General features: G+C 36.9%; 1 long non-coding RNA gene across 1 annotated transcript; it reads left to right on the plus strand.

Annotated features, from left to right (window-relative positions):
* The first annotated feature begins 118 nt into the window (after positions 1–118).
* Positions 119–26,448, plus strand: LOC131495932 (uncharacterized). The gene is made up of 5 exons (XR_009254228.1): positions 119–217; positions 10,811–10,921; positions 19,955–20,072; positions 21,889–21,990; positions 25,658–26,448. It is a non-coding gene; the product is annotated as an uncharacterized LOC131495932 (long non-coding RNA).

The raw sequence follows: 26,448 nt of genomic DNA on the forward strand, positions 1-26,448 counted from the left end.
GGCTGTGCACTGACAGTGCGGAGCCTGCTTGGGCTTTCTCTTTCTCTCTCTCTGCCCCTCCCCCACTCACGTGTGGGCGCACGTTAGCTCTGTCTCAAAATAAACTGAAAGAAAAAAAAAAAACAGGAAGCAAGACCAGTCTAATGGCATAATTAGATATAGTTTGGTTTTGGAGAACACGATAAATGTTGAAAAAACCAAGAGGAAGGTACTTTAAGTATAGTTATTGATGGGCTATAATGTGAGAATCATATAAACCCAATCCAAATCATAGAGTTGGTCCAATTCTATTTAATATTTCTTGCACACAAATGAGTTATTTAAAACTTAGAGGAATCACGACACTACATCTTTAAAATATTCAGCATAATGTTAATAGCTTGGCCTCTGGTATTAGGCTCTCCAGGTTGAAATCCAAATTCTATTATATACCAATGTTCCGTACCTCCGTTTCCTCATCTTTAAAATATATTTTGGGTGATTTTTAAAAGTTACAGGAGATAAAAAAAAAAATGAACATTTTTAAATGAAAATAACTATTAACTAGCTTTAATATCAATAGGCATAATACTCGCTCTTAAGAGAGATGCAGGGGCGCCTGGGTGGCTCAATCGGTTGAGCATCCAACTTCAGCTCAGGTCACGATCTTGTGGTCCGTGAGTTCGAGCCCCGCCTCGGGCTCTGGGCTGATGGCTCAGAGCCTGGAGCCTGCTTCCGATTCTGTGTCTCCCTCTCTCTCTGCCCCTCCCCCGTTCATGCTCTGTCTCTGTCTCAAAAATAAATAAATGTTAAAAAAAAAAAAAATAAAAGAGATGCAAAGTTCTGTGGAATTCAGAAAATAGGAAAGTTGCTCCTGATAAGATGGATCAGAAAAGACTTAATAAGTTGGGATTGAGCTGCACCTGTAACTAAGAAGCATTCTAACATGTAGAAATGGAGGGAAAAGGGCAAGAAGAAAGGGGGGGTGGAAAAGCAAGGATCTTTTAGAGCAGTCAAGTAAACCCATTTTTCTGGATTGATGGTACCTGGCTTGAAAAAGTACGAGTTTAATTTATTCACCCTGTTCTGATTCATTGATTAAACCAATTTTTTCCCCAACTCTGTGTGAGCTATGAGGATGTACAACGAGAAACAAAAATAAGGCAGGATGGAAAGATGCTTTGGACACAGATTGTAGGTTGCTGCACGGCCTGAGACTTCATAGTATTCATTCTCTAGATGAAAGGGGACTCTAATACACATGACACTGAGGATGAAAATAGTAAGCAGTCACCTAATTAGAAGTTGTGTAAGACATTTAACTCCACAACAAGCACCATCCCAGGAGGGCATGAAGAGGCTCTTGTAACCAAAGAGAGTCAAAAACACATTCTCATCCTCATGGTGTACCTAATCTATTAGAATGGTTAAAGAACAAGGTGAGAAAACATTTAATGAAATTTAGTTTAAAACTTACCACTGCCAACCAATATGAGTGTTTGTTACATATTTCTAAAAAGGATTTATAGGAGATGAAACATTCCCTGGTAAGAATAAAGGTAAAAGGGAGCTTACTACAGGCAGATTTATACAAGCTTGCAAAGAAATGATTCCAAGGAAGACAGGTTAGCTAAACATGCATAGCCTTAGAAAGACCATCATTACAACATTGTATTCAGATAGAGTGTCAATGGATATATTATTACATAATATGATCTATGTATTCAAAAACATTCCCTACAAATATAAGACACATTTTGGGGAAAAAAGGACTAATATATAATCTCTTTTTCAATTCAATCCATGCCATGCTTATTCCAACAACTACAGTTCTTTCCAAATATTCGAGAGTATAAATGAATAACTATTTGCGTGTTGTCTTAGAAGAATTTGATTTGGAATACTGTAAAAAAAAAAAAAAAAAAAAAAAAAAAAAAAAAAAAAGCTTAACTGCAAAGGCATACAAATCCAGCTTGTATAGGAAACTAAAATTAAATGGCTGGCAAGATTTTTAAGAATTTGAATGTGTAAACATGATTGTTTCTACCCAGAAAATCTTCTGGAGATTTCTTTTAAGCATCAGCATTATGTTAAGAAACACTTGTAAGGCCTCCAATTCATCCCTAGAAAGCTGATGTGCTAAATGAACAACTGAGGCCAATTTAGTTCTACAGGGACATAAAAAGTACTTCTCTGAAAAAGCTGGTTATTTCTAATATAAAGGATCTGCTAAGGGGAAAGATTAGTGAGACAATAAAAATAAGACAAGGTATAAATACAAAATGGCAGAAGAAGAAATAAATGTCAACAAATAAAAAATACTCTCCCTCAAGCAACAATGTATTCTCAAATATATTCAAGCAAACAGCACATATACTCATTTTTCCCTTTATAAATGATAGTGAAACAAGGAGAATGGCTTAGGAACTCAGAGTTGACAAGGATTTAGCAGCTGTGTATAAAAATGCGGTGTTTGGTTTCTCATAGGGAACCTTGTTTTAAGTTTTGATTCACAGTTTATGGGAATATGGAACATTTTAGCTTGGTTTAATGGTTAGAAAAAGAAAAGGAAATAACCTTTTGTCCTACATTCAGCTCTTGCAAGAATCCAGATCTTACCAGGAAAAGAATAAAAATATACATATGTAAACGCAGAAAATAATTGGCCAAACACAGATATTTAAAGCATTTAAACAAAGTGTCGGCATTTCTTATTCATGGTCACCTTACAAAATTTACCTTAAAACAAATTTATTCAGAACAGAATAAAACTAATACATAAAAAATTATGAGAGACTCGGCTTATAAAATCGAAAGACATAAATTTGGCTGTCAAGATGCTATGCTGTGAATTGTTGAAGTAATGATTATTGCTATCTTTCCCATGACACCTCAGGTACTAAGAGAACCATCATCCCTCAATTTACATAATACACTGAATGCTGTGAAAGTGATGTTTATGCCCCAGCCAATGGCAGAGTTAGGGAGATAATCTGACTACAAATGTAATGCTTTGATTTGCTAACCAACTCAGATGTTTTTTTTTTTTCAATAGGAGCACAGTCATCAGTAGGCATATTTTAAGTTAAAGCAAAACATTCTGTTGTACAATTTTAGACATGATATTAAGTCTTTGTGCAGAATATCTCATGTCTCCTGTTAATCTATTTTTAATATCTCACTTCAAATACAGGACCATATTCCTTTCACCACTCCATTTCAGATCTTTCTTTAAAATCGACATAACTGATAGGTGTGTGTATGTATTACATCTGAATTCCAAAATAAAATAGTAGGGTGAATTATTTTTTTAAACCACTAAATATAACAAAATTGAAAGCAACATATGGGAAAGGCAATGAAAAAGCAATCCTAAACCAACTGGTGGCTCTAGCCATGAGTTCTGAGACCTCGGAAATCAAATGATGTTTCTGTATGTTCTCTTATCACCAAGTTGGGAACATTCTTCGATTAACAAAAACCTATAAAAGTTTACATTCATGTAAGAAGAGAAAGGGACTCCTGTGCCCATCCATCTTTCTTTCTCTTGCTCTTATTCTCTCCTTCTTGTGTCCTCTCTATACTGCTTATTCATCAACACTTGATCATGCATACTAAGCATAACATTACATGACATAAGGTCCCTTCTACATGGGACTGCATACTTCTATGATAGACCCTATAAATTAGACACAAAATTGAGCAAAAATTTTGAGTTTACATTTTCTGAATCATTCTTTTCACTTTAGGTTAAATATACAACTTGTTTCAAGCATATGGTACCTACATATTTTTTCCTAGTGGTACTCCAAACTTGCCTCTGCTTGGGTAAATAAAGGTAATGATGTTACAGGAAACAGGATTTCCATTCGAAAAATAGGGCTCTCAACTATTGTATCTAAACACTACATGTATCTATGTATCTAAACATTATCAAGATAATGATGCTGTTTATACGTAGGTTATTTATAAAGTTAACCTAATGCAGGAGGATCTATAGCTCTTACTTTCTCTTGTGTTTCAAAATTAGGCACTGCTCTTTAGACAATGCTCACCAAACTTCATGTCTCTTAAAAACTTTATAATAGGAAGTAGTAGAGAGTTCTAGTTTTATCCTTAGTTGATGACTTAAAGCACAAGTAATCTGAATTTTTGGCTGTGGTTGGATCTATTTGCTTTAGGAAAGAGATAAGCATGTCTATATGAAAAGGTGTCCTACTTCCCCAAGGAGGGGACCTTGGTAGGCATGGAGGACATTGAATAAAAATTTGTATCTTTATCAATAACGTATTCTAGGTCTATTGAAGTTTTTTTCTATCTTTTCTCCCAGAAAAGCAAAAATTGTTCTGGAAATTTGAACTGGTATGTCAACGTAAGGTCTTAACATTTGGGGTAGATAGTACATGGCAACTGTGTAGGCCAATATTTTAATCATAAGCTGGCAGGTATAGCCTATAAAAAAATCTTCTTAAAGTAGAGCACACAGAATTGTTATCTGTAACTTGAGATGGCAACATATTTTTCACAGTATGCAATGAGTTTTTAAATCATTCACTATTTAGAAGATACTATTTAAAACTTATTAAATTGAGAAAAAAATTATAAAAGCTAGAATTAACGAATATGGCTAAATTATTTCACATATCTCTTCATAGCAGAGATACAGTAAGCCATACAAAACATCAATTTAAAGCAAATGAATATTTAAAGAAAAAATAAGATTCTTGAAATTTGAAATTTCCTACATAATCACGGAGTCAAAACATTTAATAGAAATAATGCTTTTTTATATGAGATATCTATTAGCTCGTGTCAAATAGTACTAAGAGGGGCGCCTGGGTGGCGCAGTCGGTTAAGCGTCCGACTTCAGCCAGGTCACGATCTCGCGGTCCGTGAGTTCGAGCCCCGCGTCAGGCTCTGGGCTGATGGCTCAGAGCCTGGAGCCTGTTTCCGATTCTGTATCTCCCTCTCTCTCTGCCCCTCCCCCGTTCATGCTCTGTCTCTCTCTGTCCCAAAAATAAATAAAAAAAGTTGAAAAAAAATTTATTTATACAAATAGTACTAAGAATTTTTTAAATATTATTTTACTAACTATAAAATGCTTTGAATCCTTGCCATTAGAATCAGACATTAGTATATAAGAAGTATTATTCCAATATTGTTTATTCTGAAATAATTATCAGGAAAACAAAAGAAAAAAGAAAACCTATGCTAATAGTATGTCGTCCTTGACTAACTGCCCAATTTCCTGTTCCTCCTTTGAAGGTAAACTTATTTTTCAATTCTAAATGTCTTTCCAGGCATCTTCCTGTGTTTTTTTTTTTTAAATATCTTTTGAGATCATATGTATTTTCTTTGTCATTCAACTCATTCATAGGACATCAATTTACAAATATTAACCAAGTTCACTTTCCTGTATTATTTGTATACTAATTTGTTTTAAAGCTCATCTCTTTTAGATAGCATAAAAGTGAACTTTGCCCGTTTACACTCTATTTGTATGAGCTGCCAAAATGAAATTCCACAGATTGAGTGACTTAAATTTATTTTCTCATGATTCGGGAGGCTAGAATTTAAAGATCAAGGTGTTGGCAGGTTTGGTTTCTTCTGAGTGCTCACTCTGGCTTGAGATGCCTGCCTTCTCACTATGTCCTCACTTCCCACTGTGTGCACCCACGTACAAATTTTCTAAGTACTAATCGTGATGGATTAGGACCCACCCTTGAAACTTTAACTGTGTCTTTGACAATTGTATATCCAAATATTATATTCTCGTGTACTAATGGTTAGCACTTCAATATATGAATTTGGGGGGAGGGGAACACAATTCAGTTTAGAACATTACCTAATGATCTCTGCCTTTTAACTGGAATGTTTGGTCTACGGTTTAATATTTTTTTTTTCAACATTTTTAATTTATTTTTGGGACAGAGAGAGACAGAGCATGAACGGGGGAGGGGCAGAGAGAGAGGGAGACACAGAATCGGAAACAGGCTCCAGGCTCCGAGCCATCAGCCCAGAGCCTGACGCGGGGCTCGAACTCACGGACCGCGAGATCGTGACCTGGCTGAAGTCGGACGCTTAACCGACTGCGCCACCCAGGCGCCCCTAATATTATTTTTAATATACTTAAATTTAGGTCTGGGGCACCTGCATGGCTCAGTCAGCTAAGTACCTGACTTCGGTTCAGGTCATGATCTCACGGCTGGTGGGTTCCAGCCCCGCATCGGACTCTGTGCTGAGAGCTCAGAGCCTGGAGCCTGCTTCGGATCCTGTGTCTCCCGCCCTCTCTGTTCCTCCCTCCCTCATGCTCTCTCAAAATTAAACATTAAAAAAATTAAATAAATGCATTTAGGTCTGCTACTTTGCCATTTTCTATTTGCCCTACTATATGTGTGTGTGTGTACATACATATAAAATTATATATATTTACTTTGGATTAATTGTATGTTGTTTACTACTTCATTTTAATTCCTTTATTGGCATTTTAGCCCTACCTCATTTCTGCATGTGTAGTGGCTCAAGGGCTTATGATAGGTATCCTCCACTTGTCAGAGTTCACTGAGAGTTACCACTGTGCCCCTTCATATAAAATAACTTTGCAACAGTTAAGTACCATTTCTCCCATGGTTTTGCTATGATTTTTTTTCATTTTTTTTGTTTCAAATTTTTATTTAAATTCTAGTTAGTTAACATTTAGTGTAGTAGTAGTTTCAGGAGAATTTAGTGATTCATCACTTATGTATAACACACAGTACTCATCAAAACAGGTGGCCCTAATATTACATCTACATAGATTATAAGCTCCACAATATAACTTTATATTTTAGTTATATCTTTGGAATTTATTAATAAAGGACATTTATTTCTTTCAGTCGCTTCATTCCTTCTTTCTTATGTCGTTTTCCTTCAGCCCAAAATGCTTGTTAGATTTCTTAGAGCACAGGGATTTATCTTGCTACAAGTTCATGCTGTTTCTTAATTTCTAAATTTATTATTAATTTGGGTAAATTCTAGCTAGTATTTTTCTAACATGCTTCATACTCCAATCTCTAATTTTAAGATTGAAAATACACATGATAAAACGACTAATATCTCACACTTTATGGTTTTTTCTGTTTAGATTTACTGACTTCATCCTTTAATCTTCAAATAATTTCTCTGATCTTTTGATATTTTTCTCTGCCATTTACCATTGGCTATCCATGTAATTTTTTAAAATATAGATATTTATGAATACAGATATTATACTTTAAGGTTTTATAGACATCTATTGTACTATTTCATTAGAGTATATTTCCATTATATATGAGTTAAATAACCTTAACATTTGATATTGAATATAACAAAATTACTTAAGTAAATTTACAGATTTATTTGATGGAGCTGTAAAATAATATGAGTTAAATAATCTTAACATTTGATATTGAATATAACAAAATTACTTAAGTAAATTTACAGATTTAATGATGGAGCTGTAAAATAACACTGGACTCTCAGCTGATTTTCTGATAAAAAGGGGCAAAGTTAAATTGATATTAAACAGTTAGAAACAAAAATATTTAATACAGTATGTCTTAATAAAAAGCTGATGAAAAATTGTGTCTGATTCTAATACTCCCTAATAGACATTATTCAGCATAACTTAACCTTAAATCTTGTTTTTTTCAAACATACATTAGCAAAGTATGAAATGTGTTAAAAAATAATTAGTTTTCACTGTTATGTTAGTTCGTCAGCTTTTCTGCATATATTTTCTCAAGTCAATTAAACATTGAGTGTGTGCTCAAGTTCAATATTCTATCACAAATAACTCAATTACTGAATGCTTACGATGACATAAACAAGCAGTTTGTTGGTCTATCTTTCCATTATTTACCATTTAAAATCAGTGCAAGTGATATATATTACATGTATTTGAGCATATGGAAAATATCTCTTTGAAATAAAATTTTAATAGTATTTTATTTATTACATTTTTAAAATGGGAATTTAATAAAAAATTAGTATACAGAGAATTTTTTAATGTTTCAGACTTTCAATAAACTGAAATGCAACAAATATGATTCTACTTAAGGTCGGGGTACATGTTGCAAATACACTAAATTAGTAGCTATAGGGCTATGAATATTAGCATCTAAAAATTAAAATTCTGAATATTCTTACATATGAAAGAATACTATTTTGTCATTGCCCTCATTCTTACATAATGGCATGTTTCACTTAAAATGACAGCATTTTACAAAGGATAGAAAATTAATGCTCTAACCCACTCCTTTTTAGGATGGTATTGGGGTTAGGTCTTTAGGAGGTGATTAAGTCATAAAAACTGAATCCTATGAATGGCATCAGTACCTTATAAAAAAGGATCCCAGAGAGCTAGCTTGTCCCCTCCACCATGAGAGGGCACAGGGAGACACTGGCAATCTGCAGCTGGAAGGCACCCTTCCCCAGAACTTGACCATAGTGGAACTCTGAGGACTTCCAGCCTTCAGAGCTATGAGAAATTTCTGTTGTTTGTAAACCATCCAGTGTATACAGCACCCTGAATGGTGCTAACCTAAGACACTAATCTGATGATGCTATGCAACTTGCCTGTGGTCATAGCTGAGAAGTGGCAGATAGGAGAGTGGAATTAGATCTCTGTAGAGCTAGTTCCAGAATACCAACCCCTTTCTAATTTACATATAACTTTTAAAAGAAGTTTGTTGCATTTCCCTATTCATGCATATTAAATTTTTCCATCCAAATTAGCAAGTGCTGTACACAGAGAAGGAACGGCCAGTGTTCAAATAGAATCTGGCAAATGGGCAGTGAAAATAAAATTTCCTTCTAAAACCTAAGTTAAAACCTACATGAGTATGTGTATGTGAACATGTATTATTTTCTTGAAACAGTAAATATTCATATTAACAGAAGTCATTTTCTACAGAACATAAAGATGATCATTCCTCAAGACTGTTTTTAAATTTTATGCCATGTGCTCTTAAATACAAGATTATATTCATCATATCGTGATTTTAGGAAGATGACCTTGTTCCAATGCCTGCCATTAGATAGAATAAGGCTTGCTTCCTCCTAAAAGTAGTAGACATGAAAAGCAAAAAAAAAACAAAACAAAAAACAAACCCCAAAACACAGGTGTTGTAGGCAATCTCTAAGATGGCCCCAAAGATCTTGGCCCTCTGTTAGTCTCACCCTTATGTAATTGCCTCTAGTTGAGTGGGGACCGGACCTATTGACTTTTAACAAGAAGAATGCAGCCTATGCATCTCAGGCAGCCTATGGAGAGGCCTAGGTGGTAAGGAGCCAAACCCTTCCATTAGCCATGTGCGTGAGCTTAAGAGAGTATCATTCTGCCACAGCCTAGTCTTAAGTTGCCTGAAGTTCAGTCCAACAGCTTGCCTGAAACCTCATGAAAGACCCTGAGCCAGAGGCACCCAGCTAAGCTGTACCCATATTCCTACACACAGAAACTATGAGGTAATAAGAATGTTGTTTTAAATTCTGAAATTTGGGGGTAACTTTTTACATAGTTGTGCAAAGCCCCTGTAATAGAGTTTAACAGAAGCAAAAACTAAAACTCAAGAGTATCATTATTTTCTTTCCCATTCCAAAAATATTGCTTTTGAGAACTAGCTCATAGCTAAAGGTCAAAATCAATCTTGATTTTCCTTTTAAAAACTATCGTGTTTGCTTCCCAAAAGAGTATTTATATTTCCATAAACTTTAAGGCCACACTAGGTTTCATGTATGTTTTAAATAATAAAATCACTCTGCAAATTACATTGCTTTTTACTTCTTCTAATCACCTGGGATGATGGAAGAGAAATTATTTCCCAGTTGAGTTCCCTCGAAGTAACATGCCACAGCTAATCAGTGTTCTTGCTCTGTAGTTAGAGACTGTTAGCAAAGGGGTTCTGCTTTATGATGCTGCAGGGCCACCATTATTCTGCCCTGGTTTAACACCATGTAGAGGTGGCAATAGGAAATCTAATGAAGAAACCATCAAGCCCGGAGTAGTAATTTCGGGAGAAATCATGCATGGTTGTTTGAATAGGGTTGAGTAAGAATTGACATTTTATGTTATTGACTGTTGTATAGGTGCTTTACCCTCTCGTCCTTTGTACATTTATGCTACTGTGATTCCTTCTGTTTTAGTAGGCAATAGAGCATATTATCACCAGAGCCCTATCTTTGTGCCAGACTTTCTTCTGCAGCTGTTCCAGTAATATATATTTATTTGTTTTACTAAGCAACAGTCTCTAAAAAGGCTCTGAGAGGCTTTGCTACTCTTGGTCTGGCTCCTCCCTCCCCTCCCCCCGCCACCTTAAATCAGATTGCCTAGCTTAGAATACTCAGGGATTTTTTTTTTCCCTTCTTTATCTGGAATATCTCTTCTTTCCTCTAACTGAAATAAAGTAGGACCTTTTACATATTTTATTAGAGTTGTGATATATACATGAAGTCAAATTCTCTTTTAGGAAAGGTGAGCTCAGGCTTGTCAACAAAATTGAAGCAATGCTATTATAAGCACATTATAACATCTTGTCCTATTAAAAAAAATTATATACTTGAACTTCAAAGGAGATCTAAGTAAACTTTCTTTAAACAAACTTGAAATATTGAATGTTTTTGTCTAGCTTTTAAAACTTTTTAAGTTCATAGGGGAAAAAAAAACCCCTACATTAATTTATAATACCTTTGTTATCTAATACAAATAGAAATATTTCTATTACTTTCATGTATCTTTTAAAAACCATAGAAGATAGAAATGCATTCTGTTTTATCAAGCTAAAAAGGATATTTCTATTTCAGGGATTTAAAACAGTGATCGTTGGCATAAATGCCTGAAGAGAATTACTTAATCACCAACTGAAATTTAACTTTACCATTTTTAAAACCATGATTCATCATTCTTAGTTGAAAATCTATAGCTGAGGTAACTATTGTTTATTATTTCCGAGTACTCTAGTCAAATGCCAGCATTTTTTTTTTTAACGAGCAACTCTTTAGAATAAATTTAACCACAAATCACCTACCAAATTAAAAACAAACCTAATTTCTCAAGTATCTAAATGCCAAATTATCCCAGTTCTTGCAGATCTAACTTCTGTAATTGTGTTTAAAATTTACACTCTGTTGCCCCATGGCAAGGACACTACAGCAGTATATTTAGCTGATGGGTCTCTAAGAGACCAATTGAAGCTATTCAGTTCAAATGGTAGAAAAGAATCCAATCCAGGTGACTTATTGAGTGATTTCTTAGCTTAATCAAGAGGGCAGCAAAAATAAGACTGGTGATATTTCATCTGAGACATAATTGTTAAAGAACTAGGCTCATGGCTGGAGATTAAAGATGCACTGATAGAATACTCATTTCCTTATTCTCCCATTTAAATACCTATTTATCATTGTGGTCTATCTCCATCAATAACTGTAAACTTGTAAACATTCTCAGATTGCTCTTAACAGCAATGCTAAAAGCACAATATTGCCTAATGGGTCTGTGCCCCAATTTCAGTAGTCCTCTGGCTTGTAGAAATAAAAAATTTCCTTTCCAGTAGTCCCAGAGTTGCTACCTTTTGAATGATGTCAAGTCCAACATCTGGTTTTTCTACTAGGTTCCCTTCCTAAAAAAATTCAACATGTTATTGAACAAGGCTTGAATGCTCCACAAAACTGTCCAGGGGATTGCCGACCTCCTTCAGAATTGTCGCTGAAGAACCTGGTGGGCCCCTGAAATCAACTGCTTGTTTCTCCTGTAGGTGTATGTTTCCTCCAAGCCATAGGCAGTTTCCCCCCCTTAACACATCAGACCATGTGAAGTCCAGACTCGGCTCTACGTGTGACCCCAAAAGACAGAGACTGAATAGTAATAAGAGAAACACAATGAGAACATGGTACACACTGGTCATAAGTAGTTACTTCTTCCAGGCAGTTCCTAAATTTGCAACCTCAGCCTTGAATTCAACACAACCCAGATAGGGCAAATAAGTCTGTCTTTACTCACTGTATTATTTTAGTAGTCCAGGAGGGAGAAAATGGTGACTCAGATACATGTGTATTTCTAAACACATGTATATATTTGAAGTGAATACTGGATTTCTTGACGGATTGCAGGTAGAAGTGGAAGCTGATCAGATTAGCATAGAACTCTATGATGGAACAGGTGTGGGAAATAAAGCTCTTTTCATGGTTTTGAAAATCTGGAAACCCTCTCTCACCCACAAAGCATTGCTATTCCAGTTTTCACCTAATACGGTACAGACTCATAAAGGGCTAGAAGGAAATGCCCCATTTCAGTACCTACCTCTTCATGGTAAGTCCATTCCCTTAAAAGCTCAAATGCTTAAACCATAATAATTCTTGTTTAAAGGGACAGGCTGCAATTTGCTTTGATTAATAAAGTTACCTAAGTAGAGAGATTTTTAACATGTTTTATGTTAAAATCTATGTTTTAACATAGATTTTTAACATTTAACATTTTTAAAAGTCAATAGCTGGATGCCTGTTTAAATGGACATGTAAAAAGCACAATGTTAGAAAGCATAGTGAATCAGCCATGAAATCCCATCAATATAGTCTGTTACTACCTTCTGTAAAATGGCTAGACAGATTTTCATTGATTTTATTTTTCATTGAATTTAGAGTGCAGTTTCCTAATAATACTTTTGACTCATCTTAAGTATTCTCCCCAAGATAGAGGCAGACATTCTTCAGCAAACCCAACACTATGGTATAGGGGAGACCCTGATGATGCATTGCTAAGAGATCTCTCAATGGTTATTTCTTCAGTGGTCTTCCGGACCATGATTTGTAAATGCCTTCCCAAACTCCTTTTTCTTTCTTCACAGCTTTATCACTATCTGGCCAAGTTATGAATTTACTATTTTACTTTTTTTTTTTTGCCTGCCTCTCCTTCCTCGGATCCAGAATGGAGGGCAAGTTTTGCTATGTGTTTTGCTTACCACGGTATGTCCAGCAGAGACTAGCACCTCATACACAGAAAGCAAGCACTTAAGATCTCTTGTGAAAGGTGTACATGGATGAATAAATGCTCCATATTATTTCTGGCTGCAGTCACTAGTAAAATCAGTCATTTAGCTTCTGCTCCAGCCTTAGCCCTTTAAAGACAAAATAGAGAAATGTCAACTTCTTTGTCACTTCTGACATTCCTGAACTAGTGTGTGATCAATGATTATGTTAGCACACAGGCTACCATTGTACCTCATCAGTAACACAACATCAGGAATAGGGTCAAGGAATGAATAACAAAATACTTAAAATTACAGATGGAACTTACAGTAAAAATAAAATTACTTTCTATGCTGCATGTTTTAAAATTCTGCCAGTTAAAAGGCATATTCTGAGGAAAATAGTACAATATTCAGTGATGGATATGATGGTCATTAACTGTAATAAGGCAATTAAGAACTTTGAAATATTTTTATTTTTATTGTTTATTTTTGAGTGAGAGAGCGCATGTACAAGAAGGGGAGGGGCAGAGAAACAGGGAGACACATAATCCGAAGCAGGCTCCAGCTCCAAGGTGTCACAGCAATGGAGCCTGATGCAGGGCTCAAACCCACGATCAGCTATATCATGACCTGAGCAAAGTCAGACGCTCAACCGACTGAGCCACCAAGGGGCCCGAACTTTAAAATATTTTAATAATTAGCAAAATAGATTAGCAGTTAATAGATAATATTATGATAACTTTGTATGGTGACAGATGGTGACTTATCGTAGGGATTGTTTCCTTATGTATAAAAATATCAAATCTCTAGGATGTACACCTGAAACAGAATATTGTATATCAATTATACTTCGATAAAAAAGAGACTACATTACCTAAGCAACTTATTATGAATAGCCTTTCATGCAAACTTAGGTTTATAAAAAGTTTAGAAATTATACTAGACCCAAAATTAGAAAGAATAACTATATTTATCTCAGAGTCATTTACTTCCACTGAGACCATACTTGTTTCAAGAAAAGTCCTACTGAAAATTCTTCACATAGTTGACAATGAAATGAAGTTAAAACAGTAACTTTGCCACCTCCAATTTCCCTGAGAAAAATTGCCAAAATCACTTAGGACATCTATAATAAATTATCTCTCATCTGGTCTGAAAAGGAACATAAAAGTACAAAAAAAGTGAAGAGTTAAAGTAAATGAGGTACCAAGAACATATTTTGTTTCCACAAATGAAACTGCATAACAAGCCTTCAAAAACGCATTGAGTTTAAAAATGTGCTTAACAACAATAGTAAACTTGCTCTAAAACAATTCCTTAGAGTGTTCAGTTTATGGAGGCTAAAACTTTAATCGAATTTGCTGAAATAATTGTGCTAGAACACCAAATATTTTGACTAATTAAGAACAAGTTGCTTTTGAGAGCTACCTAAAGTACAAATGAAACAACTTTTCTTAAAAACTGATGTTGAAAAACATTTTGTTTCTGAACAATTTCTCCTGCAAAAATATGTTTAGTGATATTTAGTGAGCCAGCTGCAAATCAGCGTGTACTGGAATGTGCAACTGTAAAAAGCATAGACAGCGAGTGTAGCCTGCGGTGTTAAGAACTTAACTCCTGCACTATGTATCATCAAACATTAAAATTTTACTACAATTTTAAATAGTAAAATTGGACTTAAAATGTTTTGATAGTTCTAAATTCTTTATCACACATGTTCTTTCTTTAAATTATATGTCAAGGAATATACTGATTGATTTTCAGATGCAAACATTCATCTTCCAGAAAAAACCATTGTTGGGTGATACAATAAGTAGTTTCAGGCTTGAGCTCTCTACTCTTAACTCCATGCAGATACTCTGAATTTTATACTGAGCTTGATAATGTGGCCCTCCCACCAGGACGACTCTATTTAGAGGGATTCATGGTGAGTAGCAGCACATGGAATTTATTTAACAATGTTTTATGATTCGTTATTGCAGCCAAAGTCATGCCAGCTTGTCTACAACCCTTATTGTCCTTTTCAAAGCATTAGCTTGACCCATGTTATTGTCACAAGGAGAAAATCTTTGATACTGGGTTGTTTTATATAATGTATTAGGGAATGGCCTTTGAAAATGGCACAGCTTCTTTGATAAGAGCACAGGTTTCCAAAAAATGCAGTTGTTAAGTCATCTTATTTTCATACATACTATGATGCACGGTGAGCATAAACATTTTAAGAGTAGGAAATTTGCTTGGGGCGCCTGGGTGGCGCAGTCGGTTAAGCGTCCGACTTCAGCCAGGTCACGATCTCGCGGTCCGTGAGTTCGAGCCCCGCGTCAGGCTCTGGGCTGATGGCTCGGAGCCTGGAGCCTGTTTCCGATTCTGTGTCTCTCTCTCTGCCCCTCCCCCGTTCATGCTCTGTCTCTCTCTGTCCCAAAAATAAATAAAAAACGTTGAAAAAAAAAAAAAAAGAGTAGGAAATTTGCATGAGAAAACATTGAAATTAGCATTTTATCAAGAAATAAATTTTGCTTAGCTTTCTCTTGGTCACGCTGCTCTTCAACCTGATTGATGAGAATGATCTTAGTCAGCAATGTAATAATTTTTTCATGTACCATTGACTTCCAGTAAAATCAAGAGAGACGATCTTGTTCAAAATTAGAATTCTTGTTTGAAAGCATTTAGTGAGGTAACAATGTTTTTGCTGGCTTTGGTTTGATGGGAGGTATGGACATTCAACAGTATTTATATGTATTATAGAGAACTACAACAGAAAGTATCTAGAAATTATAATTATCTTTATTTCTGTATTTTCTATGGAAATATATTAGAAAGCATCTATAACCTATGTAAAAAACATTTTATGTGAAATTTTTATAGAGTAAAACTTTATATATTGAAATCTAAAAACGAAACAAAAAAACCCCCTCAATCCATTGTATGAAATTTAAAACAAAACAAAACACAGTATTGGCTATATCTTTTAACATATTTGGGCCTCAATTTTAGGTATTTGTGAAAAAGAAAAACCTCTAAATCTTAAATCTTGCTCCTTATTACAAATCAAAATCATAGAAAGTTGAACATACTTTTGAAAATTACTTATGTTTTTGGCTTGAGTAAGCCTCAGCCATCATTATCACCTCCAAATGTGAAAGGCTTTTTTTTTTTTGTACTGTAAAAAATACTAACATTTTTCTCTGCAAGTAGTATCAGACTGGGTTTGGTTGAGAAAAAAAAAACACACTACAATTATTATGAGATAATATAATGAGAAATTTCATGTAGGAATCAGGGTTTCCAACCTTGCAGAAGGAGCTGAATGAAGTTCTAAAGAAGATTAGGAAGGCGGCAGCCAGCAATGAGATACCACAACCTGCTAACTTGCTACAAAAGAGGAGGTGCTGGCGTAGAGGGAAGGAGGCAGACACACAGAGCAGGGAAGCCTGTAAACTGCACAGCAGGAAGCGCTCTGGCAACACGCCCCATCAGGGGCCGGTGTGACACTGAAAATCCTGACTTCCACTAAACGTCCACTTTGCAAATCTCTCATTGGTTCCTCTCCTCAGCAAATAGCCATGAGCAGCACAGAAAAGGAATTCTGAGAAATGGAATGGCAGCTTTTGAAGAAATCATTGATGGTGCTAAGGGGACAACCACCACCCCGTGTCAAAAATACCCTAACGGTGTATTTTTAGTATATTCACAGTACATATCATCATTGAAGTAAAAATATTAAATTCCCAACATTCTCTAGACTTTGTCCAGAAGAGAAGGGGCCTGCAAAGGGGATGGCGAAAGCAGAGTCCTGTGGAAAGGGGCAGAGACGTGCGGCAGGTGCTTATGAAGGCTTTAACTTGGGGCATCTGGGTGGCTCGGTTAAGCTTCCGACTCTCTTTCTTCTCGGATCACGATCCCACCATTGTTGAGTTTGAGCCTTGCACCCACCTCTGCGCTGATAGTATGGAGCCTGCTTGGGATTCTCTTTCTTTGCTCGCTCTGCATTGACAGCAAAGCCCGATGCAGGGCTCAAACTCCTGAACCGTGAGGACGTGACCTGAGCCAAAGTAGGCTGCTTAACCAACTGAGCCACCCGGGTGCCCCTGTGTGTATCCACTTTGAATTAAAGCTTTCTGTTTTTAAGTTTATTTTTGAGGGAGAGAGGGAGAGAGAGAAAGTGCACACAGGGGCACCCAGGGGGCTCAGTTGGTTAAGCAGCCAATTTTGGCTCAGGTCACGTCCTCACGGTTCAGTTTGAGCCCTGCATCGGGCTCTCTGCTGTCAATGCAGAGCCAGCTTCAGATCATCGGTCTTCCTCTTTGCCCCTGTCCCGCTCCCTCACATGTGTGCATTCACTCTCTTAAATATAAATTAAAAAAAAAGTGGATAAAATATCCCTTTCAAATACTGGCCTGCTAGACACTGTACTCAATCCTTTTGATTTAAATGTTTTTATTACTCCTTTAAAATATAAATGTTCTACGATGGGTAGTCTTCAAGTAGGAGCTGTCTAGATCATTGTAATCCATTAGGAGTCTGAGAGATTTTTGTGTGTTGATGGTTGGTATTAACTTCTTATTCTGTTCAGTGAAAAGTAACTTCCAGGGTTAGAAGCTCATGATTGACTTTCCAATTGGATGCACAGGCATGCCAGCCCTGTGTGTATGGTATCGTTCAATACTGGTCCTGGCTGAGGAAGCATGGGAAGCACTCTCTTTCACTTAGTCACCTTTGCAACAGGAACAATGCTAAGCACAATTTCTCATATACAGGAGATGATCAACATTTTTAAGTGAATCTTTAAAATTTTTTTTTAACGTTTATTTTTGAGACAGAGAGAGACAGAGCATGAATGGGGGAGGGGCAGAGAGAGAGGGAGACACAGAATCGGAAACAGGCTCCAGGTTCCGAGCCATCAGCCCAGAGCCCGAGGCGGGGCTGGAACTCACAGACCCTGAGATCGTGACCTGAGCTGAACTCGGATGCTTAACCGACTGAGCCACCCAGGCGCCCCTAAGTGAATCTTTTATATGGAAATCTTAAAGTTAAAATTAGTATCTGGCAATTATACTGTTCTTTTAATTTTTCCAATTATTCACTCTGCAGTTGTTGGTGTTTTTTTCCCCCTCACTCCTTTAGCCTTTTTTTGCTTCCCTTCCCCTAAGTTCATCTGTTCTGTATCTGAAATTCCACATAGCAGTGAAATCATATTTGTCTTTCTCTGACTTATTTCACTTAGCATAATACACTGTAGTTCCCTCCACGCTGTTGCAAATGCCAGGATTTCATTCTTTTTGATCGCTAATACTCCATTGTATTATATATACCACATCTTCTTTATCCATTCCTCAGTTGATGGACTTTTGTGCTCTTTCCAAACTTTGGCTATTGTCAATAATGCTGCTATAACATTGGGATGCATGTGCCCTGGGCTGAGAATTAAGATAAGAAAGCTGCCAGGTCACAAAGATACAAAGGAGAACCACTCTAAAGCTCACTGGTAGTAAGTGGCCAGCTATTTCACAGAAAGTGTTAAAGACAGTCGGTCTGCTTGCAATTGATTGATTGAAACTATATTTTTAGTAAATTCTGTGATTTTTATTAATAGACTGAGGATATAGGTCTTATACATGGGAGGGATATCACAATATAAATTTATATGTGGTAAAAAAAAAAAAAGTCAAAGAATGGGCATATAGGGAAGGAACAAAACTTAGAAAACACCTGAATGTGGTCAGAATAAAGACATTTTCCTTTAGGAGTCTGAGAGATTTCCACTTAGGAAAAGGGAAATAATGAAAGAACAATGGATTGTTGATTGAAGAGCAGAGATCAGAGAGACATCCATGTCTGTCTATTTCTTCTACTTAACAGTCATGTTTGAAATGAGTCACAGGGATTTTTCAAATGTCCTGACTTTCAGAAGCCCTTTAGGGTTTTGGTGTAAACGATTTCCGTACGAACCATATGGTAGCACTAGTGTTCTGCTGTGTTGGATGTAGGCCTATGTACACAAAAAAGCATCATGATTTAAAAAGTGATAGTGCAAACAATATTTGCCAACAGTGAAAAACGAACTTGTTTTTTTTTTTTTTTTTTAAGAACAGTAATTGTTGTGGTCCTGCGGAAGGATATCAGCTTTTAAACTACCTCTAGCGTAAACTTAAGCCTAATAACCTACTTATGAGGCCATAATAGTATCGTGTCTTCAAATTAGGTGGAAGGTCCGTGGAAACTTTTAGCAATGCATCTCACTGATACTAAAATTGTATTACCCATTACAAAATAATTGTACCTGGAGGAGCGATAGAGGACACAGTTAATTGAACTGTATTTCTAAGTGGTGCACATTTATGGAACATTTACCTTCTCAGAACCCTGGAAAATGCACGTATCTAAAAACAATTCTAGTCATAAGGAAAAGTGGAAAAAAAACATAAAATAGAATCTGTTCCATATATAATTAATTCATTTACATAATCGAGTCATCTAGTTTCAAAATTTCATTTCTCCTTGAAACTCATTCCAGAAAAAAAAAGAGGGGGGAAGACAGATATAAATAGGTCTTGCACATGGGTCTATTTCATTTTCCTGAAAATAAAGTATTTGTTCCTGTAATTGCTTTACTGGTCCCAGATAATGTTGCATTGGTAAGTAATTTGAGTTCACTTAAAAGTTAGGGATTTAAAAACAAACAAACAAACAAAAAAACGTTAATTACATTTGGGTTTTTATAATCATTATCCTTAGGTTAAAAACAAAAAACAAAACTCTATCAAGTGTCCAGTGTGACTTGTGGCTCTTAGTTCCCCACAAAAACACAATATTGTCTCGTCAAATAATTCAGAGACAAAAAGCCCAGCACAAAATTTAAAACTGATGCTCATCTTACTTACCATGGTACATGGCAGAAAGCTCAAAGTTAGAAAGCAGATGTTCTGTCATGCTAATTTAACATACAGCTGTGAGAATGTAACTACTTTGAGCCTTATCTTTTTGTTAATTTTTAGATCCACGAGAGATCCTTTTGAGGGCAACATTTTCTAGTTCTATCACTTTGTGTTATTTGCAGAACCTACACTGTGTGAGAGAGTTTCAAAAAGACCATGCTTCTAAAAACAGAAGAAGGTAAGCCCGAAACTACAATCCTTGAAAGTAAAAGAGAATACAGGAGAAATTCTCCTAGAGATATTTAAGGAAGAGATTCCTAAGGTCTTACAAAAGGATTCAGACTGGAAAAGAGATCCAACATGGCAGATGAAGGGAACCTGAAGTTCCCTCCTCCCTCAAACACAGCAGTGTCAAGGTCAAAGGACTTTGAATTCCAAGGGTCTGGGCTGCAGAGTGACAGAGACATTTTCAGGGGCCCACAGAGACAACTTTGCAAGCCATAGGTGCATGAATGCAAACTGGGAAAGATAAAAAGTCACCGTAGGCATGGAGGGGAGGGATCCCCTTCTGTGGAGAGACAAAGGGAAGAGAAAGAGAGGCTGTAGAAGTGTAGGGCTGTATTTGGACAAGAAAAAATCCATGGACCTGGGACAGGGAAAGATCCAATCTCTAACTTCAGGTCTTTTTCTGGACTGGGGAGGGCTGCCCAGTTCACCCACCTCGGGGGGGGGGGGGGGGGTGGAGCCAGCCCTAGGCCCAGTAACTAGCTCAGAGGTGCAGTCCACAGTGGGAGAAAGCAACACCCTCCCTGGAGAACATTCGAAGGACAAAGACTGCCTGCCCCCGCCAGCCAGAGGCCATTTATTGGAGGGGCAGAGCAGCACTTTCTCAGACCTGGGGTGCAGAGACATTGGGGTTTAAATCCCAGCTGAGCACTAGCTTGGGAGTCAGCAGAGTGGGACAAACTGCCTCATTCATGCCCACGTGGCAGTGGGAGGAGCCCCTCCATTGGTGGGGCCGAGTGGCACTTCCCTGAAACCAGGGCACATGGAACAGGACCCTTCAATACATCTGAATTTGAATCCCACAGAAGCCCCAGGGAGGCACCGGAGACTTGGAGGGGGAGGGGGAAATGGCCCGCTAGAGCCCACACGGCACAGTGAGGACTGCCTGAACAGAGTGGTGTGGGACACCGGATCCGGGGAGGAGAGACCAGGGTGCTGCCATTTTTCTCCCCATCACCATCAAGGTGGGGCTTCAGGGAATGGCAGGCAGGGGGGCGGGGGGACCATAGTGGAGGCAGGATACACATACGCCAAACCACGCCCCTCCACTCCCGGTAACTGTGTATCTACTGGAGCCAGATACACGCTGACCAGACAGCCCCTCCTCCAGACCAGTGCTGTTGCATTGCCTGATTTAATTCTCGAAAAATTCTTTATATATATATGTATATATATGTATATATATATATATATATATATACATATATACATATATATATGTATATATATATATGTATATATATACACATATATACATATATATATACACATATATACATATATATATACACATATATACATATATATATACATATATACATATATATATACATATATACATATATATATACATATATACATATATATATACATATATACATATATATATACATATATACATATATATATACATATATACATATATATATATACATATATACACACACACACACACATATATACATATACACACATATATATAATTTTTCTTCTTTTCCTTCCTCTAGTCTGGTTATTCTAATTGTCGGTTTAAGCAGACATATATAATCTATTCTCTTGATACATATTCTACACCTCCTTCTTTATTTTCCTTTCTCTCTCTCTGGACTAAACCATATAGTTTCTCTGGTCAGTTTTCTTTTCTTATTTTTCCCTGGTCCTGTCATTTCTCTCTTTGTATGGGATAAAACTTCTTCCATCAGCACTGCCTCCACCTTGTTGTTTACTTGTAGCTGGTGTTTCTGTTTTTTGTTTGTTTTCCTTTCCAGGGCTACTTCAGTGAAAAAAATCAAAGCACACCTAGCAGAGGGTCCAAAACATCATTATGAATAGGGAGATAAAGTAACCAAAGTCACAACAACAGAGAGCAGGTAACACACTCCACAAAACACCTCCTGAAGGGCCAGGCCCTAGACAGCGTATGACCCCTTCTTTAATATAGTAGTGATCACAGGTTCAGGGCACGTAACAAGCTTTTAAAACATATAAGGGACAGAAAACTAGCCAAAGTGACAAAATGAAAGAGTTCTCCTCAAAAGAAGTTCCAGGAAGAAATGCTAAAGGATTGCTCAAAACAGATATAAACAATATAACTGAACAATAATTTAGAATAATGGTTATAAGATGAATTGCTGGGCTTGAAAAAAGTATAGAAGATAAAGAATCTATTGCTGCAGACATCAAGGAACTAAAAATTAGTCATGATGAATTAAAAAATGTTGTAAATGAGGTGCAGAATAAACTAGAGGCGGTGACAGCAAAGACTGAAGAGGCAGAGGAGAGAATAGGTGAAATAGAAGATAAAATTATGGAAAAAGATGAAGCTGAGATAGAGATAAAATAATTCTGGACCATGAGGGGAGAATTAGAAAACTAAGTGATGCAATCAAATGAAACAATATCCGTATCATAGGAATTCCAGGAGGAGGAGGGAGAGAGAGAGAGAAAGGGACTGAAGGTATACCTGAAGAAATGATGGCTGAGAACTTCCCAAATCTGGGGAAGGAAAGACATTGAAATCCAGGAGACACAGACAACTCCCTTCAGACTTAACCTGAATTGACCTTCTGCACAACGGGTCATAGTGAAACTGGCAAAATACAAGGATAAAGAGAGAATTCTGAAAGCAGCTTGGGATAAATGGGCCTTAACCATCTACAAGGGTAGACACCTAAGGGTAGTAGCAGACCTGTCTACTGAAACTTGGCAGGCCAGAAAGGAGTGGCAAGAAATATGCAGCCAAGAATCCTTCATCCAGCCAGCCTGTCACTCAGAATACAAGGAGAGATAAAGGTTTTCCCAAACAAAAACTGAAGGAATTCATCACCACTAAACCAACCCTACAGGAGATCCTAAGGGGGACTCTGTGAGTGAAATTCTGCAAGGACCATCACTACAAGCATGAAACCTACAGATAACACAATGACTCTAAATCCCTGTCTTTCAATAACAACACTGAATGTAAATGGACTAAATGCTCCAATCAAAAGACATAGGGTATCAGAATGGATAAAAAAACAAAAACAAAAAACAAGACCCATCTATTTGTGGTCTCTAAGAGACCCATTTTAGACCTGAGGACACCTTCAGATTGAAAGTGAGGGGATGGAGATCTATCACGCTACTGGAAGTCAAAAGAAAGCTGGAGTAGTCATACTTATATCAGACAAACTAGGCTTTAAATTAAAGCCTGTAACAAGAGATGAAGAAGGGCATTATATCATAATTACTGGGTCTATCCATCAAGAAGGGCTAACAATTATAGATGTTTATGGACTGAATTTGAAAGCACCCAAATATGTAAAACAATTGTCACAAACATAAGCAATTTTTTTTTTTTTTTTTTTTAAATTTTTTTTTTCAACGTTTTTAATTTATTTTTGGGACAGAGAGAGACAGAGCATGAACGGGGGAGGGGCAGAGAGAGAGGGAGACACAGAATCGGAAACAGGCTCCAGGCTCCGAGCCATCAGCCCAGAGCCTGACGCGGGGCTCGAACTCACGGACCGCGAGATCGTGACCTGGCTGAAGTCGGACGCTTAACCGACTGCGCCACCCAGGCGCCCCAGAAACATAAGCAATCTTATTGGTAGGAATGTGGTAATTGCAGGGGACTTTCACATTCCCCTTACAGCAATGGACAGAACATCCAGGCAGAAAATCAATAAAGAAACAATGGCCCTGAATGAAACAGTGGACCAGATGGACTTGACAGATCTATTCACAACTTTTCATCCTAAAGCAGAATTCGCATTCTTCTCAAGTGTACATGGAATATCCTCCAAGAGAGATCACATACTGGGTCACAAAACAGCCCTCAATAAATATAAAAGAATCAAGATCATACCATGCACATTTTCAGATCACAATGCTATGAAACTTGAAATCAACCACAGGAAAGGTTTTGGAAAACCTCCAAATGCATGGAGTTTAAAGAACATCCTCTGGGTCAACCAAAGAAGAAATTTAAAAATATATGAAAACAAATTAAACTGTTCAAAGCATCAAAAAAACAAGGAAAATAGAAATAGTCACTTCCAGGTGGAGTCTAAGAGACCTAACTAAATGTTATCTAGTATCTTAGATGTAATTCTGGAACAAAAAATGTACATTAGACAAAAACTAAGGAAATATAAATATGAGCTTTGACTAACCAGAATTATCAATATTGACTCACCATACTAACATGTAATGCTAATAAAGTGAGTGAGGTGTGAAGTATAAGGAAGCCATCTGTACTATCTTCACAATTTTTCTGTACATCTGAAGCTGTTCCAAAAATAAAGTCTATTAAAGGGGAAAAAAATCTTCTGGCTTTGAACATGTCAAATCTTGTTCTCACTCACTACCCATATATATCTTGTGTTAGGTAACCTCTGGCATTACACACTTATTGTATCGGCTGAAAAAGTGCAATGGGTAATAAGAATATTCCTGGAAGCCATCCATTTACAGAATGCTAGTAATAATCTATTTGAGAATCACCTAACATCCAATAAATTCAAGCTATATGTATTGCCAGGTCTATTTTTCCTTTGCCAGACTCTTAAAATGCTTGCAACAACTCTAATGTGACCCGACATAAGCGAAGCGTGGTAGAGTGGAAGTCACTGTAGAAAGAGGCAGTGCTCTTAACAGAATGCAGTTAAAATGCATTATTTCCATGAGTTTTTAAAAGGATATGATAGGTTCAGCTTCTGGAAATACCAAAGTATCATATAGGAAATTAAAACATCTTTCAAAGACAATTATGCTTTCTTACTAATTATTTTTTTTATGTAACTCAAGGTGCTCGCAAGTGAACAAAACTAGTTAGAAACCACAGATTACATGGTCCTTAGAAGAGAAAGAGACTGTCTATAACTAGATCTATCCAGCTTTTTTTTTTTTTTTCTTTGCTAAGCCATGCCAGCAATAGAGCTCTCAAATGGTGAAGTCCCAATGAACCGAGAAGTCAGAGGCCACAGTTCAAGGTCAAAAGCAGAGGGAAAGTGAAGAGAAAATGCTATTTGAAAAGAGAGTCATAAATGTAACCTCCCAAAACCCACATTCAAGATTCCCCAGACCTTTAGCTCTTCCTTCAACTATGCACATGTTGGGGGAGACCCCAAGCTGCTCAGAAAAAACAATAGTGGGAAGGCTAAGAGAACAGAATATCAACAGGCACTGAGTACTAAAGGAGGCAGAATTTAGAGTGTGACTCCTGATAAAAGTCTTTTTGAAGAAATTATAAGGGGATTCTGAAATTTATATGAAAATGTGTACACTGAAGATTGCCAAAACAACTTGGGGGAAAAAAATACAATAGGCAGGGTGTTTGCCTGAGTGGGACAGAAGCCTTGGGGGCACAAGTAACTTGCTGGCATGATAAGAATGTTATGTATTTTGATATGATTACTAGTTACATAAGAATATAAGTTTGTCAAAATTCATTGACCTCTACATTTTAAATCCATTCACTAGATTTTTGCAATTTAATCTTCAATTAGAGTGCTGGAAAATAATAAGGCAATTTCAATACATTTCGTGTCTTTACAGGATCTTGTGCAAGTGAGGAGTTCTGAACCTTCACTTTCAATAGCTTCATGGAAAACTATGGTTGGTGGTTTATTCCGTTGTGCCCTCTTGTTTCTGTCCATGCAGGTACTGGTGTGGGCAGCTCTCTCAGTTACTTCTGCAACTTCCACCTCTTCTCTTCCCCACCTGAGAGGCCCTGTAAAGATTTGGCTGATCTTGTGCTTTTCTGGAGCTCTCAGAAATTTAGCAGAGTTGTGACATGCTCCATTCTCTGTGCTTTTCTACGGATCAGGAAAAAGTCATACTACTTTACTTTCAATGCTGGAGACATCTGAATATGATAGGAGGCCAACAACTTGCATTTGGACCATCTACCTAGACATACCGTGCTAACATTTCTTCTACTCTGGTCTGATGGTGCCCTTAGAGGAACTTGGGACTCTTGCAATTTCTTTGCTAACTGCAGTATAAAGGCACAGGTGCACTGGATCTTCAGGCCTCCAAGATTTTAAAAAATTATTTCGTTAGTTAGGCTAATCTAAAAATCCGAAGAATATGGGGCATAAGAATCTCTCCCGTCACCGAGGCCTTCCCTTGGGGGTAAAGATTCGACTTCTGAAGCCTCATTCTACTTCTTAACATCCATGTAACCTGGGACAGGTACCTTATTTCAGGTCTGTGTAAGGTTTTTTATAGTACCACAGTACAGCTTTATAAAATGTGTATGACCATAGCATGTACCTCCTTGTGTTTTACAGAGGATTAAATGAAATAATGTAAGATACTTTAAAAACTCAATATTATAGAGTAAA

This window comes from Neofelis nebulosa, chromosome 1, assembly GCF_028018385.1.
Source record: "Neofelis nebulosa isolate mNeoNeb1 chromosome 1, mNeoNeb1.pri, whole genome shotgun sequence".
Taxonomy (NCBI): Eukaryota; Metazoa; Chordata; class Mammalia; order Carnivora; family Felidae; genus Neofelis; species Neofelis nebulosa.